Source organism: Dromiciops gliroides, chromosome 3, assembly GCF_019393635.1.
Source record: "Dromiciops gliroides isolate mDroGli1 chromosome 3, mDroGli1.pri, whole genome shotgun sequence".
Taxonomy (NCBI): Eukaryota; Metazoa; Chordata; class Mammalia; order Microbiotheria; family Microbiotheriidae; genus Dromiciops; species Dromiciops gliroides.
In genome coordinates, this window is record NC_057863.1 from 170378613 (window position 1) to 170406342 (window position 27730).

Consider the following 27730-nt stretch of genomic DNA (forward strand, 5'->3'; position numbering starts at 1 on the left):
TGCCTCAAAACTATTATGTCTAATACTTTTTCTTCATGATGGACCTTAAAACTCCTTCTACAGTAGACCCCTTCACCCAACTATTTTCTTCCTTGGGATAAAGATACCCTTCTTCATCTAATCCTAATGTGAAATGATATAAAAGTTCTTTAAGGCTCTGTGGGTTCTTCTCTAGACATTTTCCAGTTTATCAGTGTTCTTCCTAAAATGTGTTACGGAGAACTGAACCTAATACTTCAGATGTATTTTGACTCCAAAGAAGAGTAGAACAACTCTACTCTGGGCAGTCTGATTCTATTGATGAAGCCTAATTTTATTTTGGCTTTTTAAATTTTCCATATCACAGTAGAAATTCTAAATTAAAAGACTATAATTGGTGTCCTATAGAATTTCTAATTTATGAAATATATAAAATAACAATTTAAATATTCTCCATAAGACTATCAGAGAAATGTAATGAATAAACCTTAAAGCAATAGGATGGTAGTACAACTATATATAAAGAACTATAGCCAGGCCTTTTGGAAAATAGGGCAAACTTAGGGAGCATAGATAACAAATTATTTTTCCTTCCTTTTGTAAGAATCTCATTAGTCTCCAGGCCTATTATTTACAAAATAAATGGTAATCCTAACTAAGGGTCACTAAAACTAGCACCATCTAGAGATGGAAAGAATATTAGAGGTGATCTACTATAACATTTCCCTCATTTGACAGAAGAGGAGGCTGAAGTTCAATGAAAGTGGCTTCTCAAGTTTATGCAAGGATTAAGTGGTAGAACTAGCACTTGAATCCTTTGTTGATTTTAAGTCCAAGTTTCTCTGATCTGTTGAAAAGAATATTCATTAGGCCTGGGGCTGTTTCTTCCCTAGTTGCAAATATCAAAATGGATCTGTGATATCACATATATTCCCATTCCCCCAGTGATTCAGACTGTATGACATTTTTTTTTAAGTATATTTACTTAACATGATGGGAAGACTTAGTAAAGATACAGTGCTGATTCATTTGGACGTATGATGCCCATCATACATGTGAAATCATGAAAATATTTCTATATTAGCCATGTTGCAAAAAAGTAAGAAAATTATGTTTCAATTTGGATTCAGAGTTCATAAATTCGTTCTTTGCAAGAGGATATTAATTTTTATTATGAATCCTTCCTAATTGTCTTGCATCTTTGCATTGCTGACAATAGCTAAGTTATTCACAGGCAATCATCATAAAATATTGCTTTTAGTGTATACAATGTTCTCCCGGTTTTGCTCACTTCACTTTGTACCAGTTCAAATAGGTTTTTCCAAGTTTTTCTGAAACCATCTCCCTTGACATTTCACAACACAATAGTGTTCCAGCATGACTTGTTTAGACATTCCCCAGTGGGCATCCTCTTAATTTCTAGTCCTTTGCCACCACAAAAAGAACTGCTATAAATACTTTTGTACAAAAAATTATTTTCCCTTTAATCTCTTTTGGATACAGACCTGGTAATAATGGGTCAAAGGGTATGCAAAGTTTTATAGCCCTTTGGGCATAATTCCAAATTGTTCTTTAGAGTGGTTAGAGCAGTTCACAACTCCAGCAACAGTTCATTAGTGTACCTATTTTTCCACATTACCTCCAATATTTGGCATTTTTGATAGGTGTGAGGTAGTACCTCAAAGTTGTTTTAATTTGCATTTCTCTAATCAGTAATTATTTAGAGCATTTTTGCATATGACTATTGAAAGATGGCTTTGATTTCTTCTTGTCAAAACTACCTGTTCATATCCCTTGACTATTTATCAATTGGAGATTGTCTCTTTTCTTTTTTTATAAACTTGATGTAATAACTTACATATTAGAGAAAAGAAAACTTTATCCGAGAAACTTGCTGTAAAAAATTTTTTATATTACTTCATTGTGTATGGCACCATTTATCAAAATGTAGTTTCCCTGTTTGTCTTTTAATTAGGTCTAATTTTGTTTTTTCTTTGTTTGAGATTATAATTATACCCTTGCCTTTTTTATTTTAGCTGAAGCATAATAGATTTTACCCCAGTTTATTATTTTAACTCTGTTTTTCTCTTTCTGTTTAAAGTGTGCTTCTTGTAAACAACATGTTATTGGATTCTGGTTACTAATCCATTCTGTTATCTGCTTCTGTTTAATGGGTGAGTTCATCTCATTCACATTCACAGTTATGATTATTAACTGTGTATTTCTCTCCATCCTATTTTCTTCTTTTTATCTTTCTCACTCTTTTGACCCTCTTCCTTCTCAAAATTCTGCTTTGCTTCTGACTACTGCCTCGTTTATTCTGCCCTCCTTTTTGTCACCCTCCCCCACCTTTCTCTTAATCCTTTCCCCTCCTTCCCTACTAGGTAAGATAGATTTTCTACACCCACCTAATTGTGGGTGTATATATGTATGCATGTATGTATATGTGTATATATCTTCCCTCAAAGCTATTTTCTCCATTTTCTTCTCATTTCTACTTCTCTTGGTGTATGCTTCTTTTTCACTACTTCATTTTTTTTTTAGATCATCCCAACATAATTGACTTATACCCAGCACTTCAGTCTATGTAGGTTCCTAATAACAATAAAGTTCTTAGGAGTTATTTGTATCATCTTCCCATATAGAAAGGCAATCAATTTAACCATACTGAATACCTTAAGATTTATCTTTTATAAAGTTTAACTTTTTATGCTTCTCTTTGGTCTCATGTTTAAATGTCAAATTTTATATTCAGCTCTAGTCTATTCATCAGGAATGCTTGAAAGTTCTTTATTTCATTAAATATTCATTTTCCCCCCTGAAGAATTACACTCCTTTCTAGGTAAGTTATTCTTGATTATAATCTTAGCTTGTTTGCCTTTTGAAATATCATATTCCAAGTCCTTTGCTCTTTTTTTTAACTTAATTTTTTTTATTTTTTGGTGAGGCAATTGGGGTTAAGTGACTTGCCCAGGGTCATACAGCCAGTAAGTGTTAAGTGTCTGAGGCTGCATTTGAATTCAGGTCCTCCTGAATCCAGGGCTGGTGCTCTATCCACTGTGCCACCTAGCTGCCCCCCTTTGTTGTTTTAATGTGGAATCTACAAAGTCTTGCATGATTCTGAGTATGGCTCTACAGAAATGTTTCTTTCTGGCTGTTTATAATATTTTCTCCTTGACTTGGGAACTCTGGAGTTGCCTATAGTATTCTTGGGAGTTTTCATTTTGGGATATCTTTCAGGAGGTAATCAATGATTATTTCAATTTCTATTATACCCACTAGATCTAAGATATCAGCAATTTTCATTATAATTTCATGAAATAGGATGTATAGACCTTTTTTAAAAAATCATTATTTTCAGGTAGTCCAATAATTCTTAAATCCTCTCTCTTCATTCTATTTTCCAGGTTAGTTGGTTTTTTATTTTTTGATGGTATATTTCACATTTTCTTGTATTTTTCATTCTTTTGACTTTGTTTTATTGTTTTTTGATGTTTCACAGAGTCATTAGCTTTCAATTGCTCAACTAATTTTTAAGTAATTATTTTCTTCACTGAGTGTTTGTTCTTCTTTTTCCATTTGGACAACTTTGTTTCAAAGGAGTTCTTTTTGTAAGTTAGTTTTTGTGCCTCTTTTACTAAGCTGTTAATTCTCTTTTCATAGTTTTCTTGCATCACTCATTTCTTTTCCCAATTTTTCCTCTCCCACCCATATCTCTTTATTTAAGTCTTCCAGGAATTCCTATTGGACCTTTGTCCTAAACATTTTTTTCTTTGAGGCTTTGGTTGTAAATGTTTTTATGTTGTCTTCTGAGGTTATATCTTGGTCTTCCCTGCCTCCAAGGTAAGTTTTTATGAAGTTTTTATTTTCTCAATTTCTCATCCCCTTTCTTGACTTTAGACTTTGTGTTAAAGTTGGGTTCTGCTCAATTTAGAACAGGGTAGGCACTGTTCCAAGTTTGAGGCTTTTGTGCTGCTGTTTTCAGAGCTAGTTCTGGGGGTCTCCAAGTTTTCAGTGCTTCTAAGGTGGTGTGACCTAGGGAAAAGTATGGTCATTGCTCTCCTGGTCTGTGCTCTGGTTTTTACCCAGAAAGGTGTTACCCTATAGCCACAAGCACTAGCATTCTTCTTGTCCATGGAACTGTAACCAAGTTCCCTGCTCCCTTGTGACTGACCACAAGGGCTTCTTTCTGTCTTGGAATTGTAACCCAGGACTGCAATTCAGAACTGCACCTGTGCCATAGAGTTGCCAAACAGTACCAGGCCCTGCATCCAGTTCCAGCAAAGGGTCCCCTGTTATCTCTTTCTGACCAGCTGTCAAACTTCCTTGCTATTTGAGTCTAGAGTTCCTGAACTACTCCAGAATTTAATTTGAAGTGTTATTTGAAAGTTTTCGGGAAGGGAATTTTGGTATAGTTCTGCTAGGTTGCTGCCTCTACTCTTCAATCTTGGCTCTCCCCCCTCAACTTTCCTGTCCAGATAGGTGTTTCTCCTATCACAGACATTCAGTGTGGAAACATCTTAATGGTAAGCTTTCTATGCATGTCTGAAGTTCAAGAGAAAAGTCAATGCTGTAGATAGGGATTTGAGAGTTATCTATATACTTACGATTATTGAACTGGGAGGGAATTAAATCAACAAAGGGGAGAGTTTAGAGAAATAGGACTAGGCCTGAGAACAGGACTTTGGAGAATAATATAAGGGCTTTGGTGAGAAGAAAAAGCTAACAAAGCAAGAAGAAGTTAGGGAGTATGAGGAAAACTAAGAGAATGCAGTGCCTTTGAAGAAAAGGGAAATATATATTCAAAAAGAGGGGACACCAGTGTTACAAACTGTAAGCAGTTTAGTCAGAGTGTTTGAGATGCTTTTCAAATTATAAGTAGGTGGTGAAGGAGTACAGACATTAGATGTCGCTATTTTTAAAACTAATTTAGACATAATGGAGGCCAGAATATAGGGTGATAGCTTAATGTGGTAAAAGAATTAAAGAAAAAACATTTTTAGGATCAGGGAAACCTGAATAGGATCAGAGAAAACCTGTGGGCAGATGGAAAGGAACTGGCTTTAGAGAGTGATACTGAAGAAGTATGAATGAGTAGAGAAAATTAATGAAGTAAAGTCCCTGAAGTAATCCAGCAGGGATGGGACCATTATGTAAGTGGAGAAGTTAACATTGACAGGAAATAATAACACTTAATCCTCTAAGATGGGAAAGAGAGCGAATGGGTGATTATACTGAGTTGTTAGGTTTAGATTAAGGTGGTCAAAAGGATGGACTTCAAATGGTCTTGACCTAAATAATAGAGTAGGTAATTTTCTGAAGGAAATGGTTTGAGATAATCCTTGTAGAGCATAATAAGAGCTGAATAGAAGGACTGCTGACCAATAATGAAGGCCCAATTGAAGTTATGCAAATTTATTGTGGATGAAGTCAGAATGATTCAGTGACTTTCTCTAGGAATGCATAGTGGTCTGAGAAATGGACAACAAGGAGGTAGTTGGGTGGATTCTAGAAGTTAAGAATAGTTGTTGGAACCTCTCATGTAATAGTGGGGGCCAGTCAAGAAAAAATAACTAGGTGTCTCAATCACCAGCCTTTTTAGCTTTAACCCCATACACCGGTAGACTCATTTGGTTCAACTCTAGGTACTTTTCTGTTACATCATCCCTCTACTCTCATTCTAGGCTGCTTTAGGGCTGCTAGAGAAATATGAATCACAGAAATCTCTTTTTAGTCTTACTTGACCTCTCTTCACCCTGGGTACTTTTGCACCCATCATCACACTCTCAGCTCCATTTAACTCATAAGGGTACGTAACAATCAGTGCCACAAATAATGATCACATTATCGTAGAGAAACTGGTTTCTTTTAAAACAAATGATGAAGAAGCAAAACAAACTCTTCAAGATAAAAAATTAGCAAAGCAGAATCATCCCTTTATTGACTGGGAAGAGTAGAAATCAGGTTTTTCCTCCAGTATTGTGGCAATTTGCATCGGCTCACTTCGGTTTCTTCTGCTTAGGCAGGGTGTTCCAGGCAGCAGTGGCTGTACTTTCCTCTTTTCATCCTGGCAGTGGCTTCAGTTCAAGTTCGCTCAAGTAGATAGCTTCCTTCTCACTAATGACTACACTACTGACATTACTAACACACATACACAACACACACATACACACACACATCCTCAGGTGACTTACTTTTTATCTTACAAGCTTCTGCTCTGCCAGCTTCCTTAAGATGAGAAATAAAGACAGAGAAATAAAGAAGAATAAACAAAAATGGAGACACAAAGATCGAGACAAATCAAGACTCACAGAAAGACAGAGAGAGGTAGAAGAAGAGAGAGACAGAGAGAGACAGGAGATGGAGAGAGACAGAGAAAGAGACACTCTGATTGGTCGTGCTTTTTAGTCTCTTAGTCCTGACACAAGCTTCTGAAAGATAATAGCAGTAGTGCAGGGAAATAAGGGATTCCAAGAAACAGAAGTATAGATATAGAAAGCATATGAAGCCAGCTTAAAGCTAAAATTACTTTATGATGTGATGTGGAAATTTTATTTGATTTTTGGGTGGTGGTGGTTTTGTTGTTCAAAAATAATTCTTTAGTTATCAGCTTATATTCTTATTTTTTGTCACTTTGTCATGAGGAAAACTTTTTTTAAAAAATCCTCCTCCTCCCAGAACTCCAACATCCTATTGTCTGTGTTCTGAATAAAAATTAATTTATTGTAGCATACCAAAAAAAAAAAAAAGTTTTCCTAAAGGTTACCTTAGGTCATATGCACACCATCTGGATAGACTTCTGGACTTAGAGTCACAGAGACCTATATGTTCAAATCCTACCCCTGATATTAATTAAATATTTAGTCATGGGAACTTTTCTTAACCTCTATGAATATCAGTTTCTTCTTCTGAATAATAATGAAAATAATACCCATAGTATCTAGCTCAAAGAGTAGTTCAAGGCTCAAATGAGATAATGTATGTAAAGTACTTTGCAAATGTTAAAGTGATATTATAAATGTCATATGCTAATATCTGCAAAGTACCTAGTTCATGAGGGAAATAATGTATGTTGTAACAGAATTTAAAACCAAAGTTTAATTTTTATTTTCTCCAGGGAAAATTTCTTACTAAGTTGATTTATGAATTTTTTTAAGTGACTAAAAATATTTGCTCTCTTGACTATGATTTTTCAAAGTTGTAAAATCTGATTTTCCTCACAAACTTTACTAAAGGGTAAAAGGAAATTTAAAGAAGCATTTGCTCTTTGTCCTGGTTTTCAACAACAGATGTATGTAACATTTAACTGGAAGCAAAAACAAATTTTTCAGAACTAAAATAAAACCACAAAAATTATATTCAGATCAAATCCTAGCTTCAAACAACGTGGAAACTTCTGGAAGCTGTTGAAAAAATCACCATATTTATCAAGATAATCTTTGGCAGTTTGGTTCACATGGGAGACACATGAAGGAAGGATTTGTCTGACTTGGTAAATAAATATGCTATGTTTCATGTTTTAAGATGATACTTTGACTTACCGTCACTGAAGACTTTATTTAAGTTCTTTCTCCATTAAATAGGGACTTATTTTTTTATGACATCTGGCACCCTCTCCTCTTGGTCACTGACAATATTGTAGCAATAAGATCATTGGCTGAGGTTAGAGGTAACCTCCTATGCAGCAGAACAGAGTGGAACTAATTGATTCACATGGGATAGGATCTTTGACTTTGCATTGTGCTGTACACTATTTTAGTAAATAACTGTAGTGACACAAATATCTAAGTGTTGGAACATCATCTGGGAAATAATAGTGATAGAGGTAACATAACTTGCAGAGATAACTTACCCTGAGATAACTGAGATACTGTGAGAATCTGGCTCTCTATGAGGTCATATCTATTTTTGTGGAAAGAACACTAGACTTAGAGGCTAAGGTCCTGTGTTTGAATTCTGGATCTGAAGCTTATTATCTATGTGGGCTTGGCTAAGTCATTTAATCTCCCTTTGTTTCAATTTACTTACATATTATTGGGAATAAAAATGTTTACAATACCTACTTACAAAGCATTGTAAATTAATGCAGTAAAGTATTTTATAATTCTAAGCTGTAATTTTTGCATATTAAATTGATACTATTGACTCATCCGATCATTGATTCAACAAGCATTTATTAAATATTTACAGAATTGTATATATATATATATATATAATCTATATTAGATTGTTTTCTGTCTTGGGGAAGGGGAAAGGGAGGGAAGGAGAAAAAAATGGAACTGAAAATCTTATAGAAACAAGGCAAGCCTTCACATAGAAGGTGGTGTTTTTTTTTTCAATTGAGCTGTTGAATTTTAGAGGCTAAATACAAGTTCAACATGTGAGGGTGCGGAACAACTATATTCCAGGCAGAGGGAATGGAATAAGAAAAGACAAAGTAAATACATTGATTATAGGGGTGAAAGGGTTGAGGTAAGAATATCAGTCTGGAGAATTTTGAAATAGAATAATAAAGCCCAAACTAGCGTAGATGGAGTAGGGAGAAAAAGGGGAGGAGAGATAAAAGAGATGCTGTGGATGTGAAATCAACAGGAATGGGTAAAATCTTGGATCTGTGAGCTGAGGAAGAGGGATGAATCAAAGATAACCCAAAAGCTTCAAATCTGGGAGACTTGAAGAAAGATGGCATCACTGACAAAAATGGGAAGCTGAGAAAGAGCAGGGGTTTTTTTTGGGGGGGGAGAAGAAGGAAATTTTTTTTTAGTCATTTTGAATTGGGATATTATAGTTGATTGCTCAGGTAACTGAAGTCTAGTCTATTCCATTCAAGACAGGGCTTACATGTGTGGCTGGCTGATCAAGCAAATTCCAGGATGGAGGAATGCAATCTCTATGAAGGAAGCATAACCAAAAGATCAGGCTATGAGAGTGCCAGAGGTTTGTCAGAGCTCTGAAATCCAAGGACTATTTCTTCTCAGCATGCATTACTATCAAGAAGGCAAGATCAGAGTTGTATCAAAGGAACTGACAGTTTGACTTAAGCCATCTCTCCAAAGTTTTAGTGTTTTTTTCTTTCTTTATGAATACATTGTCCCTGACTTATGCTGGAGTCTTGGGCCTGGTCTTTTGTGCCTTTTCATCACTGAGCCACACCAGTAAGGATATAGGTGTTAAAGTTAAGCTCAGAATAGAGTTTAGGGCTAAAGATAGAGATTTGAGAATCCTGTGCATAAATGATAGCATTTATATAATGTTTAATATTTGGAAAGTGCTTTATAAACAATAATTCATTTTATCTTCACAACAACCCTGTGAGGTAGGTGCACTTCTTATCCCCATTGTACAGATGAGGAACCTGAGGCAGAGAGGATAAACAACTTGCCCAGGATCACATAGCTAATAAATATCTGAGGAGAGATTTGAATATAGATCTTCCTGCTTCCTACTTTAGCTCTTTATCTACTGTGTCACCTATCACCGAGATGGTTGTTTAAGCCCTGGGAATGAATGAGATATCCAAAGAATGAATGTACTCTAAGATGAGACAAAGAATAAGGACATTACCTTGAATAATACCCACATTAGGGGATAACGAAGAAAGGAGCCAGAGGAGAAAGAAAAGGAATAGTTGGAGGGTTTAGAGGAGAATCAGAAAAACGTGTTGTCTCAGAAGCCAGCAGAGTAGAGATTACCTAGCAAGAGGGAATGGTTAATGGTGTCAGATGTTGAAGAAGGGTCAACAAGGATAGGAACTGAAAGAAGGCAATTACATTTGATGAGTAGCAGTGATCTTCCAGAAAGCAATAGCAGTATAATGTTGAGGGTGGGAAGATCCAGTTGTAAGGGTATGAAGAAAGTCGGTGGTGAGGCATTGAATGTAACCTTCCCCTGATGAGAAAGAAAAGATGAAACATTGGTTGGATGGCAGAAAAATCAAAGGAAGGTTTTAATTTTTTTCTTCACATATTAGAGAAACATTAACATACTGAGAAAAATATGAGGATGGAGATCCAGTGGCAAAGATAATAAGATCTAGCCCTGGAAGAGACCTTAGAAATTACCTTGTCCAACTCCCTCTTGCAGTGGAGAACCAGAAGTTAAATGACTTGCCCAAGGTCACACAGATAGTGAATAGCAAAGCCAATAGTTTAACCCAGGGCCTCTTGATTATAAATCTAGTATTTTTTCAATCTTCCATACTAAAGGAAAAGATTGAAGATTTATGAGAAAGAGTTCAATGATTGCTGGAGCAAGGTCTCAAAGAACATGAGAAGACATATGAATAAGGGTAGAGTTAAATGTATCAGCTAACTTTAAAGAGGAGTAGGAATGTCTTTTCTTCTATGACTAGAGGGAGGGAGGTGAAAAAGACCATATGCAGAGAAATTTTGAGGAATGGAAGAAGGATCCTGAGGAAGCTCAGGTCTTATTCTTTCAGTAATGGTAATGGGTTTATACTGAACCAACCGCATTCGATTGTAACACATATTTGTGTAATGGCAGGTCTGCATTTTGTGCCTATTGGGGGGAGAAAAAGTGAAAGTGATTGATCTATATGTAGACTGAATAATATAGTTCATTGGCCACTGACAAATTATGGAATAGAATAAAGGAGAATAAACTTGAAACTTTAAAACAGGAGTAGCAGCAACAACTTTGATTTCATCACTGTTTCCCAAGAGCAGTGACTAAAATCCATCTGACCACTGAAGATTCACATAACACATGTGAAATGCAGATCACATCAGATCTTGTCAATATAAAATACATGTTTTCCTACTACTCTTAGGCTTTATCATATCAGAAAAGTGACCCTTGACTTTTGAGCATCCCAGGTTGGAGAGGCTTTGAGTATGAGACTAGTATGCTCTATCTGTTGTCCAAGAACAGTGTTGAGAGATTTTGGGGTGAAGTTGATGAAATCTTTTTGACCAAATTAACCCATGGGGACTATGTAATAAAACACAGTGGGGACTATAACTTCTCTCAGTGAAACAAGTATCATTACACACTAAAATCAATATTGAAGTAACAAGCATTTTTTTTTAATGTGAGAGAGCTAACAGAAGCAAATGGACCACTAGAAGTTTCCATGTGATCTTCAGTTTATTGGCTCTTAGTGATAAAATAATTCAGCAATAGTGATGTACTTTTTGGGTCAGAATGCTTAGTCAATATCTGAAACAGAAGTTTTCTGGGTTCTTTTTTGGGGGCGGTGCATTGAGGGTTAAGTGACTTGCCCAGGGTCACACAGTTAATATGTGTCAAGTGTCTGAGGCAGGATTTGAACTCAGGTCCTCCTGAATCCAGGGCCAGTGCTTTATCCACTGCACCACCTAGGTGCCCCCTCTGTTTTCTTTTAGATGGTCATTTGGTTGCTATGGATACCAGCTGTATGAGGGGTCTAATGCTAGAAGCAAACAATTAGCCTTTTACAACATGTAAAATAAAGTATTTGATTTCTTGCAAATAAAATAAAACTTTAGGACTCTGGAAGATTTGTCAAATGTGAGTAATATTTGGGGCTTAACTTAAAGAAAAACAATTGGTAAATTTTAAGAGTTAGTAAAAGAACAGTTCATTCTATTTGCCTATTGGAGTAGACTAGATGAGTTTTGATTATATTTGAGTTATATTGAAGTTAGGTAGAATTTTTTTTAAATCCAGGACTTTTCCCTATTACATCTAGAATTCATAATCATAAATGAACACACAATGAGAGCAACATTCTCAAAAATATTTTCCTTGAAGATGGTTAAGCAGAGGCAGGAACTCACCTTAACTCTTCCAAACTCCCCTCTAAACAACAAAAATAATGCCTGAAATTGAATTCTGGAGTGGAAGACCAGCAAAAGGTCAGAGTGGAACAATTTTCCAATCTAAGACAACTTAGGAGATCACCAGGAAAAGTCTGTCTCACTGGGGTGATGGTTGGGTCTGGTGTCTAGTGTAGGTCCTCCACAGCAATGCCAGATGCAGGCCTTAGAGGTAGCTGCATCAGAAGCAGAAGCAGTTTCAGGAACTTTCAGCCTACATATGGTAAAAGAGTCTGACAACTCGTCAGAAAAAGATTACAGGGTTTGATAGTACTAGGTTCAGGACCCTATTGCATGGCCCATACACAATACAATTCAGGGTCACAGTTTCAGGGCAAAGAGGAGTGCTAGTACACTGACACTTATGGCCACAAGGGAGTAGGGACTCTGGTCAAAGTTCCAAGGTAGAGAAGAGTGTTCGTGATTGTTCATAAGGAGGAAGGTGACACTGGTCTTAGTTGTAAGGCAGAAAGGAGCACTAGTACTTATTGCTATAGTAGAGCAATGGAACTAGCCATTACTACAGGGCCAAGAGGAGCATTAGCACCTTTAGGTATGGGGAGCAAGATAACTTCCTGGGTAAAGACCAGAGCAAAGGCCAGGAGACCAGTGACTACACCTCTCCTTAGATCATGCCACATTAGAACCACCAAAAAAATCAATAGACCCCAGAACAAGCTCTGAAAAGAGCAGCATGAAAATGTTGAAGCTTGGGACTTCCTTCTAGGAAGCACATCCCAATTTTGAAATAAAGTTCAGCTATGCCCAGAGCGCTATAAAACACTGCATACCCTTTGATTCAGTAATACCACTACTAGGTCAGTATCCCAAAGAGATCATAGAAAAGGGAAAAGAACCCACATGCACAAAAATATTTATAGCTGTTCTTATGGTGGTGGCAAAGAATTGGAAATGGAGGGAATGCCCATCAATTGTGGAATGGCTGAACAAGTTGTGGTATATGAATGCCATGGAATACTATTCTGCTGTAAGAAATGAGGAGCACATAGATTTCAGAAAAACCTGGAAAAACTTAAGTGGACTGATGCTGAGTGAGATGAGCAGAACCAGGAGAACATGGTACATATTAACAGCAACACTGTGTGATGATCAGCTGTGATAGACTTAGCTTTTCTCAGCAATACAATGATCAGAGACAATTCCAAAAGACTCATGATGGAAAATGCTCTCTACATCCAGAAAAAATTATGGAGTCTGAATACAGATTGAAGCATACTATTTCCACTTTTGATGTTGTTTTGTTCTTGTGGTTGTCCCCTTTTGTTCTGATTCTTCTTTCACAATATGACTAATGTGGAAATGTGTTTATCATATAATATATATCAGATTTCTTCTTGTCTTGGGGAGCTGGAAGGGAAGGAGAAAGATTTGGAACTCAAAATCTTACAAAAATGAATGTTGAAAACTATATATGTAATTAGAAAAAATAAAATACTATCAAGAAAAACAAAATAAGATAAAGTTTAAAATAAAAAAAATACTGGCTGGAAAAACAGACAACAAAAAAAGAACCTGACCATAAAAAAGTTACTATGATGACAGGGAAGATCAAGACACAAATTCAAAAGAAGACAATGATATCAAAACAGCTATAAGCAAAACAAAGGAAAAAATATGGCCCCTGGAGTAAGGAAGACCTGAGTTCAAATCCATTCTCAGAGACACTATCTGTGTGACCCTGGGCAAGCCACTTAAGCTCTACTTGCCCTAATCCACTGGAGAAGGAAATGGAAAACCACTCCAGTACTTTTCCAAGAAAACCTCATGGACAGTATGGTCCTTGGGGTCACAAAAAGTAGAACATGACTTAAGAACAATAATAACAATGATCAAAACAATCTGGTATTGGTTAGGAAACAGAGTGGCAGAACAATGAATAGATGAGGTATACAATACACAGTAATAAATAAACGTTATAATCTAGTGTTTAATAAACTCAAAGATCCAAGCTATTAGGACAAGAACTCACAACATTTTGTGCAAAACTGGAGAGCAATTTTATAGAAACCAACATCTAAAAACAATATATTAAAATGAGGTCTAGATGGATACATAATTTGGACAGAAAGGGTAATAGCATATGCATATTTGGAGGGCATTGGATAATTTTACCTTTTTAATCTAGGGATAAAGAAAGCATTTCTGACAAAACAAGAAATAGAGGGCAATATGGGATGAAAAATGGATAATTTTGATTAGATCAAATTAAATTGCATAAACAAAACCAATATAGCCAAGATTAGAGGGAAAGCAGGAAACTGGGGAAAATGTATATTTTTACATCAAGTTTCTTTACATCTATCCTCATTTCTCAAATATATAGAGACCTGATTCAAATTAAGAAGAATACAAGTCATTCTTTAATAATAATTTGCTAAATGATATTAACAAGCAGTTTTCAGAAGAAATCAAAGCAATCTACAATCATATGAATAAATGCTCCAAATCACTATTGATTAGAGAAATGCAAATTAAAATAACTTTGAGATACCAGCTCACAAGTATCAGATTGGCTAATTTGACAGGAAAGGAAAATGACAAATGTTGGAAGGGATGTATAACAATTGGGGCACTAATGCATTGTTGGTTGAGTTGTGAATTGATCCAACAAATCTGGAAAGCAATTTGGAAATATACCTAGAGGGCTTAACCCTTTGACTCAGCAATAGCACTTCTTGATGTTAAGTCATTCAGTCATGTCCAACTCTTCATGACCAGGTGGACCATTATGTCCATGACGATTTCTTGGAAAATATATTAGAATGGTTTGCCATTTCCTTCTCAAGTGGATTAAGGTAAGTAGAGGTTAGGTAACTTGGGCAGGATAACATAGCCAGGAAGTGTCTGAGGCTCAATTTAAATTCAGGTCTTCCTGACTCCAGGCTCAATACTTTTTCCCACTGAGCCACCCAACTGATAAAGGTTATCAACTCCTAGGTATATATTTCAAAGAGATAAAAGGGGGCAGCTAGGTGGCACAGTGGATAAAGCACCAGCCCTGGATTCAAGAGGATCTGAGTTCAAATCTGGCCTCAGAAACTTGACACTTACTAGCTGTGTGACCCTGGGCAAGTCACTTAACCTTCATTGCCCTAAAAGAAAAAAGAAAGATATAAAAGGAAAAGAACTTCTATGTACAAAAACATTTATAGCAGCCTTTTATGGTTGCAAAGAAATGGAAATTGAGCAAATGTCCATGAATTAGGAAATGACTAAACAAGTTTGGTATATGATTGTGATCAAATAAGATTGTGCTACAAGAAATGACAAGCAGCATTGTTTCAGAAAAAAAACCTTAGGAAGATATGAATTGATGCAAAGTGAAGAGAGCAGGACATGAAAACATTGTGCATAGTAACAGGAATATTGTACAATAATACATTGTGAGTGACTTAGCTATTGTTCTGAAGGACTTATGCTAAAAAATTCCATCCACCTCCAGAGAAAGAACTGATGGAGTCTGAATGTGGATTGAAGGATACTTTTTTTTTTTTTGCAGGGCAATAAGGGTTAAGTGACTTGCCCAGGGTCACACAGCTACTAAGGTGTCAAGTGTCTGAGGCTGGATTTGAACTCAGGTCCTCCTGAATCCAGGGCCGGTGCTTTATCCACTGTGCCACCTAGCTGCACCTGAAGCATACTTTTTTAACTTTTATCTTGGTCTTTATTTTCTTTTGCAACATGGGTAATGTGGAAATATGTCTTGCATAACTTCTCAAGCACAATTGTTATCAAATTGCTCTATCAAAGTGAAAGGGAGAAAATGAGAGAGAATTTGGAACTCAAAAAAAATTTTAGTGTTTTAGAAATTCTTACATGTAATTAAAAAAAAGTAAAAAAACTTTATATAAAATGTTTATCATGTGTGCTATGTGTAAAATTAGTTCTTTCTATATCACAGTTCATAGCATTTCGTTTCCAATTATGGAAGGGAGAAAGGTAGCAGGATATTGGCTTGATAAGTACTTTCCTGCACCAAAAATAAAGTAAACAAAACACACACAACAGATATAAAAAATATACTTTAAAACTGTTTTGACTACAAAATTTATTCTCGTGAGTCTTAATTAGGAATTGATTCTTTAAGTTTAGTAAACCATGGAAACTCAAGATTTTTGGAGGGGAAATCAGAAAACAAATAGGCAAAGTGCCTTCATATCAAAACTTAAGCCACAGTAATAGGAAATTTGGAAATGGTATCATACAATTTGCATCATGGGAGTTAGGGGAAATCCCAGAATTTTATTCCCTCATGCTGCACCCTTTTTATGTGAAGCAATAATGTCTAATATGAAACAGTAGTCCTTATAATTTGGAGTTGTAAAACATCTGCAGTAAGGAAAAGTAATATATCAATGTTAAGAAAAACAGTCACAACAAAATAACAATATTACTCTAAGAATAGTAATCCCCATTAAGACATTTCCTGCTTGGTTTTAGTCACATAGCTTTACACTGATATTTTGCTTTTAGTAAGTAGTGTCTCGGGATTGGGAGGGATGTCATCAATTCTTAACCATACAGATAAACATCATCTCTGACAAGTTATTATCCAGCCTTTGCTAGAAGGCCTCTAGTAAAGAGAAAAGGATTGCCTACCAAGCAAACCCATTTCCCTTTTGTTCTAACATTTTCCCCTTATATTGAACTCAAATCTGTGCCTCTCCATCTTCTCCTCATTGTACCTAGTTCTGCTTTCAGGAGCCAATAAGAAAAAAGAAAATGATTCTTTCACATAAAAGTTTTCCCCATACTTGAGGATACCTATCAGTTCTTCCTAATAAAGCTCTTTAACAATTGGTCCCATACATTTCTAGATTTCTCTCGATTTTGGTGTTTGTGTTCCAAAGATCCTACAGAGTTCTGGTCTTTTCTTCAGAAAAGTTTCAGAGTACTCCATGCCATTAAAGGTTAATGTTTTATCTTGTAGGATTATACTCAGCTTTGTAAAATAAGTTATTTTTGGCTGGAAGCCTTTATCTTAGAACCTGTGATCCTAATTATAATTCTTTGGTATTAGAACTGCTTCTTCTGGATGCTTTCAGTATTTTTTTTCTTTGAAATGGGAGCTCCATATTTTGGCTATGCCATGCATGGGTTTGTTTCTTTTTGGGTTCCTTTATGGAGATGATCAGTGAATTCTTTCTATCCTTACTTTACTTTCTGATTTTAATAAAGTAGGACAGTTTTCATTTATGATTCCCTAAAATATAATATCAATGATTTTTAAAAAATCATGACCTTCAGGGGATTCAGTGATTTTTAAGTACTTCTCCTTGACCTTTTCCCCAAATCTCTTTTTTGAAATATCATATATCTGACATGGGGGTGGGGGCAGAGCGAAGATGGTGGAGAGAAGCCGGCAAGTTGCCTGAACTCTCCTGTGGTTCCCTCAAAAAGAGCATTAAATCAAGCCTCTAAATGGATTCTGAAACAACAGAACCTACAAAAAGACAGAGAGACAAAAATCTTCCAACTTGAGATAATTTAGAAGACTTCAGGAAATGTCGTTCTCACTTGGGCAAAAGGGGAGTGCAGCACAGCTCAACACAGAGCAGTGCAGCACAGAGGGGATCTGGGCAAATCAGCAAGAAGCTTTTGGCCACAGTGGACTAACTGAGGCACCTTGATCCTGGTTCAGCAAGCTGGTGGTGCAGCAGGCCATTTGTGAGATCCACCGGCACCAGCTGAGAGGGCAGGTTGCCAACTGGAGGGCCACCCATGGGACAGGCAACTGGACCTGGCCATCCCAGCACCTGGAGCAAGCTCCAGTGAGGAATCCACAAGCCATAGATGCCTCAGATCAGAAAGCCAGTGACACAGCCCCTATCTCCCAGCACAGTGACTCTTGTCAGTGATCCTTGTGCCCCAGGAGCAGACCTCAACTTTAAAAAAATAAGCTACATGGGGCAGCTAGGTGGTACAGTGTATAGAACACCGGCCCTGGAGTCAGGAGGAACCGAGTTCAAATCCAGCCTCAGAGACTTGACACTTACTAGCTGTGTGACCCTGGGCAAGTCATTTAACCCCAATTGCCTCACCAAAAAAAATAATAATAAGCTACAATATGAGTAAGAAACAGAAAAGGGCTCTTACCATTGAGAGCTTCTGTGTCAACACAAACTCAGATGAGGACAATACTCTCAAATTGCCTAGATGTGAAGCCTCAAGAGGGAAGAGGAATTGGTTTCAAGACCAAAAAGCCTTCTTGGAAGAGCTCAAAAAGGATTTAAAAAACTAATTGAGAGGAATAGGGAGAGAAATGAAAGCAACACAAGAAAATTATGAAAAAAAGAATCAACAGTTTGGAAAAGGAAGCACAAAGATTGAAGAAAGCAATTCCTTAAAAAATTCATTTGATCAAATGGAGAAGAAGGTACAAAAGCTTACTGAAGAAAACAATGCCTTAAAAATTTGAATTGGACAGATGGAAGCTAATGACTCTATGAGACACCAGGAATCCATCAAACAGAATCAAAAGAATGAAAAAAATAATTAATATAATATCTTTTATTTTGTCTTTTGATTCTGCTCTAATACTTCTTGTTGTCTCATTGGTTTAGTTTAGGCCTATTCTAGTTTTCAGTAATTCTATTTCTTGGATAATGTTTACCACTTTCTGATCAAAGCTTTTTTTTCCTTCCAATTCTTTTTTTTGGGGGGGGGGAACATATATAGATATATATGTGTGTACATGTGTGTGTATATATATGTATTCATACACACACACACATATATTTTCATCTCTATCTATCTATCTATCTATCTATCTCTATATATATTCAGTTCTTTAAGCTATTCATGTAATCCTTGTGGAAAAATCCATTTTATTCTTTGAGTTTGCTATTGTTGTAGAGTTATATATGCATTTAAAAACATACTGGTTGGTGTTTTTTTGTTTTTTTTTTTTTTTTTTAGTGAGGCAATTGGGGTTAAGTGACTTGCCTAGGGTCACACAGCTAGTAAGTGTTAAGTGTCTAAGGCCGGATTTGAACTCAGGTACTCCTGACTCCAGGGCCGGTGCTCTATCCACTGTGCCACCTAGCTGCCCCGGTTTTTTAAAATTGTATTTACTTAACTCTGCAGCTTTAGTTCCTGAATTGGAGCTTCGAGCCAGAGCCAGGCTTCAGCTCTTGCTTAACTTTTAAATAGGGTAGTTGACTCTACCTAGTCTTGCTATGGACCCTCTGGATTCTTTTGCTAACTTTGATCTCCCTGTGTTCTTTCCTCCTCCCCCTAGCTCTTTAATGTTCTCCTTGCTATATATGTGGGACCCTTTCTGCCATCTCAGGACAGAGTATTAGGGAACCCTTAGGGCTCCTGGGCCTGGGTAGTTCAGCTCTGAGTACTAATTGGCACCATATAGGTCACTATCTATCACTGTTCCCCCTGGCTTCCAAGATTCTCACCCTGAGGCTTTCTGACTACACCAAAGCTTTTGAGGGGAAGTCTCTACTCTCACTGGTTCTGGATCCAGAGTCCTACAATCGATATGTGTTCTATCTCTGGTCATGCTGGGGTTTGCTTTGCTTGAGAGAACTTCCTTTTCTATTTCCCTTATGTTTCTGGCTGGCTTTTTGTATATTTCTGGGGTAGAAATCATTTACTATGGTTTCTCTTTGTATCATTATTTGGTTTGGTGTAAATTTTAAGATTTTGCTGGAGTAGATATATAGGATTTGAGTAGTCTATCTTTGTTCTAGGTAGCCATCTTGTCACGAGGTCCCCCTTTTTTTTCAAATTGGCACCCAGAACTGAACATTTTATATGTGGTCTAACTAGGCCAGAGCACAGTTGAACTATTACTTCCCTCATTCAGAACACTTCAAATGCAGCCTAAGTTTGGGTCAGTTGTTTTTTGCCTGTCCTATCACAGTATTGACTCATATTGAGCATTCAGTCCACTGAAACACCTAAGACTTTTCAGATGAACTCCATTCTAGCTGTATCCTTCCCATCTTATACCTGTGAAGTTCAGCCCAGTGTTCTAAGGTGTCAGGATCTTTTTGGATTCTGACTTTCTCATCTAATACAAACCCTTCCTGTTATTTGTCATACATAAATGTGATGTGTATATCTATGTTTTTATCCAAATTTTTTATAAAGAGCTAAATAACAAAGAGCCAGGGACACATCTCTGAGACTCTGTAAAGTTCCTTTGTTAATACTGGGCCATTAACCAGTACTCTTTTAACTATTTAATCATTCATGAATCCACTTAAATGTATTATACTTGAGTTCCCTTCTCTCCATTTCATCCATAAAAATTTCATAAAATATATTGTTAAATGATTATAGCATTTGGCTACCAGTCTAGTAATCATATCCAAAAAAAGAAAGAAAATTAAATTGATCTAGCATGATCTTCTGTTGATAAAGCCATAATGATTTCTGTGTTTGTGTCTTCTTTTTCTAAATCTTTTCTAGTCATCTCCTTAGTAATATATTCTAAAATTTTTACCAGGAATTGAAGTTAATCTCCACTGGGCTACAGTTTGCATATCCCTTGCTCTCCTTTTAAAAAAAATTTTTTAAGTTGAGAAAATGATCACCTTTCTCCAGGGATGTGCCCCCTCTTCCATGCTCCACAACCTTTCAGTGATCACTGACTTTGTCTAAATAACCACACCTACCAATTATTTCAATTCCCTGCACAGAATTCTTCTGGATCAAGTTATTTAAAGTGATCTAAAGAACCTAGTTGTTGTTTTGTTTGTTTACTATTTCTCTACTATTATACTTTTATATTCTTCTAGGCTTATGCAGATTTATTATATAACCTATCCATTGTGAATATTAACATGTGCCACTTATTTTAGGTAAAATAAATAAGGGTCAGAGTGTGATGCCCTAAAGTACAAAGATATATTTTGCAAAATAGAGATATTACCTACTTTATCTCATAGGGCTGCTGTCAGGATCAAATGAATCACTGAACATAAAAACACTTTGAAGACTACAAAGCACTATGTGCCAGCTATTTTTTATTACTTCTGTTATCATAATACCTAACATGTATATAGCTCTCCAAAACGTGCAAAGCACTTCACATATATTATCTCATTCTTAAAATGTTTCTTCTAATGAGTGAAAGGAATTGTTGTTCTTTCGTAATGAGTTGGGTGAAAGTGGAGCCTGGTATCCCTGTTTAGTGAGTCACAGTAATTGTCTGCCATATATGATTTCACCATTTCCCTTTTTAACTTTGCAACATACATTTCCCTCCTTGTGGGAATCTGTTTCTCCAAAATCACATACTTATATGTGAGGCTTTCCTGATCCTTACAGTTGTTAATGACCCCTCCCCACAAATTACCTTGTATTTAATTTGTGGCTACTTATTTTATATAGACTGATATTAGTGCATATGGTTTCCCTTAGCCTTTTGAGAGCAGGAGCTACTTTGATTATGATTTTGTGCCCCCAGAAGGTAGTATAGTGTCTGTCACTGTTCAGTCGTGTCCAACTCTGTGACCCAGTTCAGGATTCTCTTGGCAAAGATATTAGAGTGTTTTGCTATTTCCTTCTCCAGATCATTTTACATATGAGGAAACTGAGGGAAACAGAGTTTTAAATTACTTACCCAGGGTCACACACCTAGTAAGTATATAAGGCTGGATTTGAACTCATAAAGATAAGTCTTTCTGACATAGGTCTGGCACTCTACGGCACTTTACTTTTCCACCTGGCTGACCATTCTACCACATAGTTGTCTGTCACTTGGTAGATGCTTGTTGACAGAGGATTTTTGGTGTTTTTTTTTTGTTTGTTTGTTTGTTTGTTTGTTTGTTTTTTTAGTGAGGCAATTGGGGTTAAGTGACTTGCCCAGGGTCACACAGCTAGTAAGTATTGTCTGAGGCCGGATTTGAACTCAGGTACTCCTGACTCCAGGGCCGGTGCTCTATCCACTGCGCCACCTAGCTGCCCCTTTTTTTTTTAACTTGAGGAGTATAAGTTAATACTTTACGTTTTGGATTTCTGTCATTTGGCAGTTAATTGAAGTGGTAGATTAATTGGACAAGCAAGCCAGAATCATGCCAATAAAAATAAATTAGAAAAAGAAGTAAAAATGTTAACTCTTGAGTCTATCCAATTCTGTTTTTAATCTGTGGCATGCTTTTGGGACATAACAAATATCCTGTTTTGGAGAAACAGCAATAATTCAATAAAAAATATTTACTCTCTTAGGTAAGGTACTGTGTTAAGCACTGTGAGAGAGAAATATAACAAATTCCTTTTGTTACTATGAGATATCTAAACTGAATGTGAATTCATATCTACCTAAACTAAAATACTTAAAGTCCCCATTATTGTTGACTTCTCTTTCTGAATTTTCTCCCCATGAACAGCCACTATATTAATTACATGCCACTCATTGTTGTGTTAAAAAGGGAAATTTTATTTAAAATATAAATGTGGGACAAAATCAGGAAAATACATTCACCACATACTCTCTTAACATCATCTCAGAAAGCCCCCCTCCCAATCTCTAGGTTGAAAATTCGGTGCTAAATTTTCCTTGTATTTTGACCCAATAGATGGGGAGCAGTCTATGCAGTTTTACCTTTTCCCAAGTAAACCTTCTTTTTCTCATCACTGCAGAAAAGGACTTTGGGTAATAATGTGGGCTACCATTGGTACTGCCTTTTTCTCCTTGCTATAGAAGTAAGTCTTAGGTGCACAGAGACCAGAAGGGACATTTAGTGGTTCACGTCTCAATACTAACCATCCTGCCCTTCTGCCCCCGATTCTAATCTCTACTTAAAATAAACATGGAGAACATAATGTCCTTTTATCTTCCAGCTTCCCTCTGGTCTTCCTTCCAAAGCCTCTGTGCATCTTGCTAGGAACCTTTAGTAACAGCATGGTAGTAGGAATGTGGAGACATCATTATTTTGTGGGACTGATGCACAGTCTTAACAAAAATATAGTTTTCCAGAAAGACCATATCCATTGCTTTACACAAAAACAATCCCTGCCCTTTAGGCACCTAAGATATTGTTTTGCACATAATATAGATGAATAAGTAACTAAAATAAATATGAAAATATGGGAAGTGTATAAGGATTATCTCAGAATGGTATGAAATAGCCCAGATAAGAACTTTCAGAATGTAGCACTTTCTTTAAGCTTCTGAAATTCAATAAAATGTTTACACTGATCATAATTAAGGTGGTTTGTTACTCTATTTAACAAATTTAAAAAGAAGAAAGAAAATATCTATTGGACTGTGTTCATTGTCCCCCTCAAAAATCTTTGTTAGGTAGAGCAACCTTTTTTAGAACAAACACGGGACCTCTCAGTTTTTTCATTTCTAGCCCTGCTTTTATAGCATTAAAATTAGACACAGTGATGAATGAATTAACTGCCTATTCCAATGTGATCTGAAAAGATAGAGTGCCTTGGGCAAATAATTTGTGGACACCTCTTTGCTCTCTACTTGGCATTCCTAAGTATGGCATATTTAAAGTGATCCAAATTATGTTCCAATTACCTTCTCTCCGGAGCCTGTGGAGTTTACCATTTCTCTGTTCCATGTTGAAGAGGTATCATTCCTATATTTCCTATCTCCCTATTTATCTTTTACATCCATACTTTTATTTAATGTTTTTATATTAATATTAATATAAGTGATTCTTAAACCCAACACTGCTTACACAGAGTACTGTTATATATTTACTACATCACTTGGTGTTGGCCTTAGACATATGTTATCTGAATAGCTAAAGGTTTTCCCAAATGGCACACTACTTAGAATGTATCATCAAATATTTTTAAATAAAAAAAGGTTACTAAACAAAATGGAGATGGAAATGCAGCTTATTTGTAAAAGCTTTTTACTTACCAAGTCATAGACCTTGGAAATATAATTAATTCCAATCAATGGCTGCTAAATAGCTCTGATTAAATCAGACAGCACTTATTTTCTATACTGCTGACTTTTTATATTTAGAAATTGTTTCAAATTGTACCAAAAGTAAATCTTCACAGTAATTTCAGAATTTTAGACAAGACCTACATTTGTAATACATATAACCTGACTCTCATCTACCTCAACCACTCCATTGTGAGAATAAAAGTTTTCTTATCATTTAATTATGTTAATTGTATTCTTATAAGATTTATGAAGCACTACAGGACTACATAGGATAGAGGACCATTTTGTATTTTTCTTTGGAGAAAATGTGCTAAAAATAACATCATTTTTATACCATCTATAAATTTTAAGTTGACTCTTGATAGTCTGAATATGATAATTGATATGCTACCATAGCAACTGAATTTTATAAATCTTGAATAAAACCAGAAGCTTCTTAATACTTAATAGTGTATTTGTGTTGTTAACATGTGTATGAGTATATAGTTTATAATCATTTGCTGTTCTGAATTTGTAACTGAGCAATTAATGAAAAGCTATTCCCTTAAGTTAATGTCCTATCACTCACCTCCTTTTCATGGTCTTACTTCCTCAAAAGTAGCTTCTATTCACTACCTCCACTTACTCCTTATACTCCCAGCAATTTACTTTCTCCAAGATCACCAGTGACCTCCTGATGGCCAAATCAATGGCTTCTTCACAGTCTTTAATCCTCTGACTTTTCTGTAGCATCTGGCACCTTTTCCATCACTTTCTTCTCCATACTTTTTCTTCCATTGGCTTTTGTGAAACTACACTCTTCTAGTATAGTTCCTGCTACTTCTCTGACTTTCCCTTTCTGTTTCACAGAATCTTAGAGTTGGAAATTATCCCAAAGGTGGCTTATCTTCTCAATAATAAATACAAGGTGTTCCCAAAATGCCAAAAATTTGGCTTCCAAGAAATTATTGCAATTTTAAGCCATTAAAGCTTTAATAAATTTATGTATTAATGTTATATACTTACTATGAAATTATTTTAATGGATTTCATTTATTAATAGCTTAAAACCACACTAAAACATATATGTTTTTTTGGAATTGAGTACTTAAATGTATAAGGACTTGTAATTTCATTGGTATAGGGAACTCCTTGATCAAAGAAACATCCTCTATCAATGTAAGTCAGTACTTTCTTATGATTTTCACTGACCTGCCTATAACTACACAGCCAGTATATGTCAGGCAAGATTTGATCTCCACTCTTCCTGGTTCTGAGGTCAGCTCTCTAGCCATTTGGCCCTGCCCCCTCTGTAAAGCAGATAAGACTAATCTGAAATATTATGATTGTAAAAAGGGGAAAGAGTTCACTTTCTCTTTCTCTGCTGAGATAATCAAGGGAATTTATTTAAAGCAGATGACATTTGAGCTCTGGCTTTCCCTACCCCTGACCCTCAAGTATAGACTTCCCCCAAGCTTTGTCCACTGCTCTCTTCTCTGTTCTCTCTCCAGTCTCACCCTTAACCATTTCCTCAGCTTTCATGGCTTCAGTGATCAACTGTCCATGAATATCTTGCAAATAAATGCCTCCAGGTATAGTCTCTCTTCTGTCAGGTTTTTTTTTTTTTCCATTTCATACTACTTGACACATGGCCATTGTTTCCTTTGTTTGCCATCTCTTCCACAAAGTCTTCCTTGTTCCCCTAAATTGAAATCAATCTCTTTCTCCTTAGATTTCTTAGAAGATTTTATCTGGTTCTCTCCTTTATCCTTATGATATTTTGACTTTTCATTATGCTTACCTGGGTACATGTAATCATTCCCCCTCCCCCACAGTGCTAATAAATGTATGTTGAATTTAATGGAACGGTGGTGACATCACAAAAAATAAAGAAGTTGGGGGGGGGGTGTAGTGGAAGATGATGAATTCAATCAGTAAGTCAGTTAAGCACTGTACTAAATCCTAGGGATACCAGGATACCAAGGGCTGAGCTGAACAGTTCTACTCACTTTAGTGTGATCATTTGCTCCTCAGAAATCAAAATCCCTACAGATCCAGGCTTGATTTATCATTTTGTTGATTGTCTAGATTTAAGAAAATGTTAGCAAATTGCAGGGGACAGCTAGGTGGCGCAGTGGATGGAGTGCCAACCTTGGAGTCAGGAGTACCTGGGTTCAGGTCCAGCCTCAGACACTTGACACTTACTGCCTGTGTGACCCTGGGCAAGTCACTTAACCCCAATTGCCTCATCCAAAAAAAATAATGCAAATTGCAGGTGTATGGGGTGTTCAAGGAGGACTAGCACCTCTAGTATGAGAGCTTACCAAGCCATTTGTGGTGTCCATCTTCACTCAAGTCTCACCTGTGGCTTTAAGAAGCTGTAGCATGGTACAGTGGCCACACCTGGGTAAAACCATCTCTATAGTTGGGCCAAACCAGGTTGAAAGTAACTAAAGGGCCTCAAACTTGTCTCTGAGTTAGGAGGATGTCTGTCCTGAGCATGTGAAGACTCCCCACCGCTCCTGCCTCCAGTTGGAATGGGCAGATGAGAACAATTTGTTCCAACAGCCATGAAAGTGGCTGAAGCAGGTGCTATGGAGTACTTAGAGATTGTTCAGATGAAGCCAAGATCATCCACTGCTTCCTGGGCTATCACCAGTCATCATGACTTTTGTCTTCCCAATGGATAGAAATAATTTTGGAAGAGAGAATGAAACTGATGACTTTGTGCACCTCTGCCTCACTTAAATGCAATTCACATATGATTGAAGAAATCACCCCCCCATATCATTGATTCTCTTCAAAATGAAGGGAAAACAACAATAATACAAATTAAATTGAAAATAGTGTGTCATACATTCCCGTCCTCCCTCAGCCTGGTTGTTAAATATTTACTAGCACACTCCTGTACTGCTCTATAAATAGTACTTGACCTCAACAGCAGTTCAGTAGAAGGCTCAGGGAATGAAGTTATTACCAGAATGGAGGCCTGGTAACTGGAGGAGAAGGAGGAGGAGGAGAAGGAAGAGGACGAGGACGAGGAGGAAGAGGAGGAGGAGGATATATAAATAGGTATTTATACAACACTTTCAGGTTTTTTAAGTAGTTTACATCCATTATTTCATTTGACCTTCACAACACCCCTTTCCTTGCCTTTAAAGAGCTTATATTCTCATGGAGAAAACAACAGGTGTAGAGATAGAGACATATAAAATACATACAAAGTAGTTCACTTTTAGGCATATCAATCTAATTAGAATTCTAATCTAATCCCATCTAATTCCAATCTAATAACTGCTGTTTGTCCCTACATTCTCTACCATTACACTGAATATCTGCACAGCCAATCAATACTGATATGCCTAGAGAAATTAACTGAATTGTCCATGGTCACCCAGTTACATTGGGCAGAGCCAGGATTCAAATCTAGACCTTCTGCTTCTATGCCCATTGATCTTTCTAATATATCACATTCCTTCCATGACTACTTTTTTTTGGAGCCTGTATCTCCTAATCTCATCCAGGCTGGTAGCACAGCCAGTGATCATTCTATATAAACCAAATTTAACCTGTGTAAAATTTCCATAGATGTCAAGGTACACAGTGCTTTATCCAGGGTCCTGTAATCATTTGTCTTCTAAGAATACTAAATAGGAAGAAATGATACATGTACTGATTAATCTTTGAAACTGATGAAGTATTTAGGGGAGATTTTAATGGCCAGTTCTTTGTCCTTTTAGATAAAATTAAGTGGAAGTGAAAAATTCAGCATCTTTTATGTGTGTGTGTGTGTGTGTGTGTGTGTGTGTGTGTATGTTTTGTCTTACAATAAAATATCTTTAAAGGAGGAACAACCCTGGTATGACAGGCTAATGTAATTTGAAACAGCAATTATAGTTTTGAGGGCTTCTCAGGTTTAGTATTGACAAGAGCAAATTTTGGATAGGGTATTATTTACATTAGATACACATTTATTAAATACTTACTATCTTTAATTTACTGTGTTAGGCACTCTGAAGATAAACATGAAAAGGACCCTGTCCTCAAGGAACTTATAT

At 36.4% G+C, this 27730-nt stretch overlaps 1 protein-coding gene across 1 annotated transcript in view; it reads left to right on the plus strand.

Moving 5' to 3' along the window:
• Positions 1–27730, plus strand: part of TNFSF13B (TNF superfamily member 13b) — a 46246-nt gene that overhangs the window by 12973 nt on the left and 5543 nt on the right. The window lies entirely within an intron of this gene.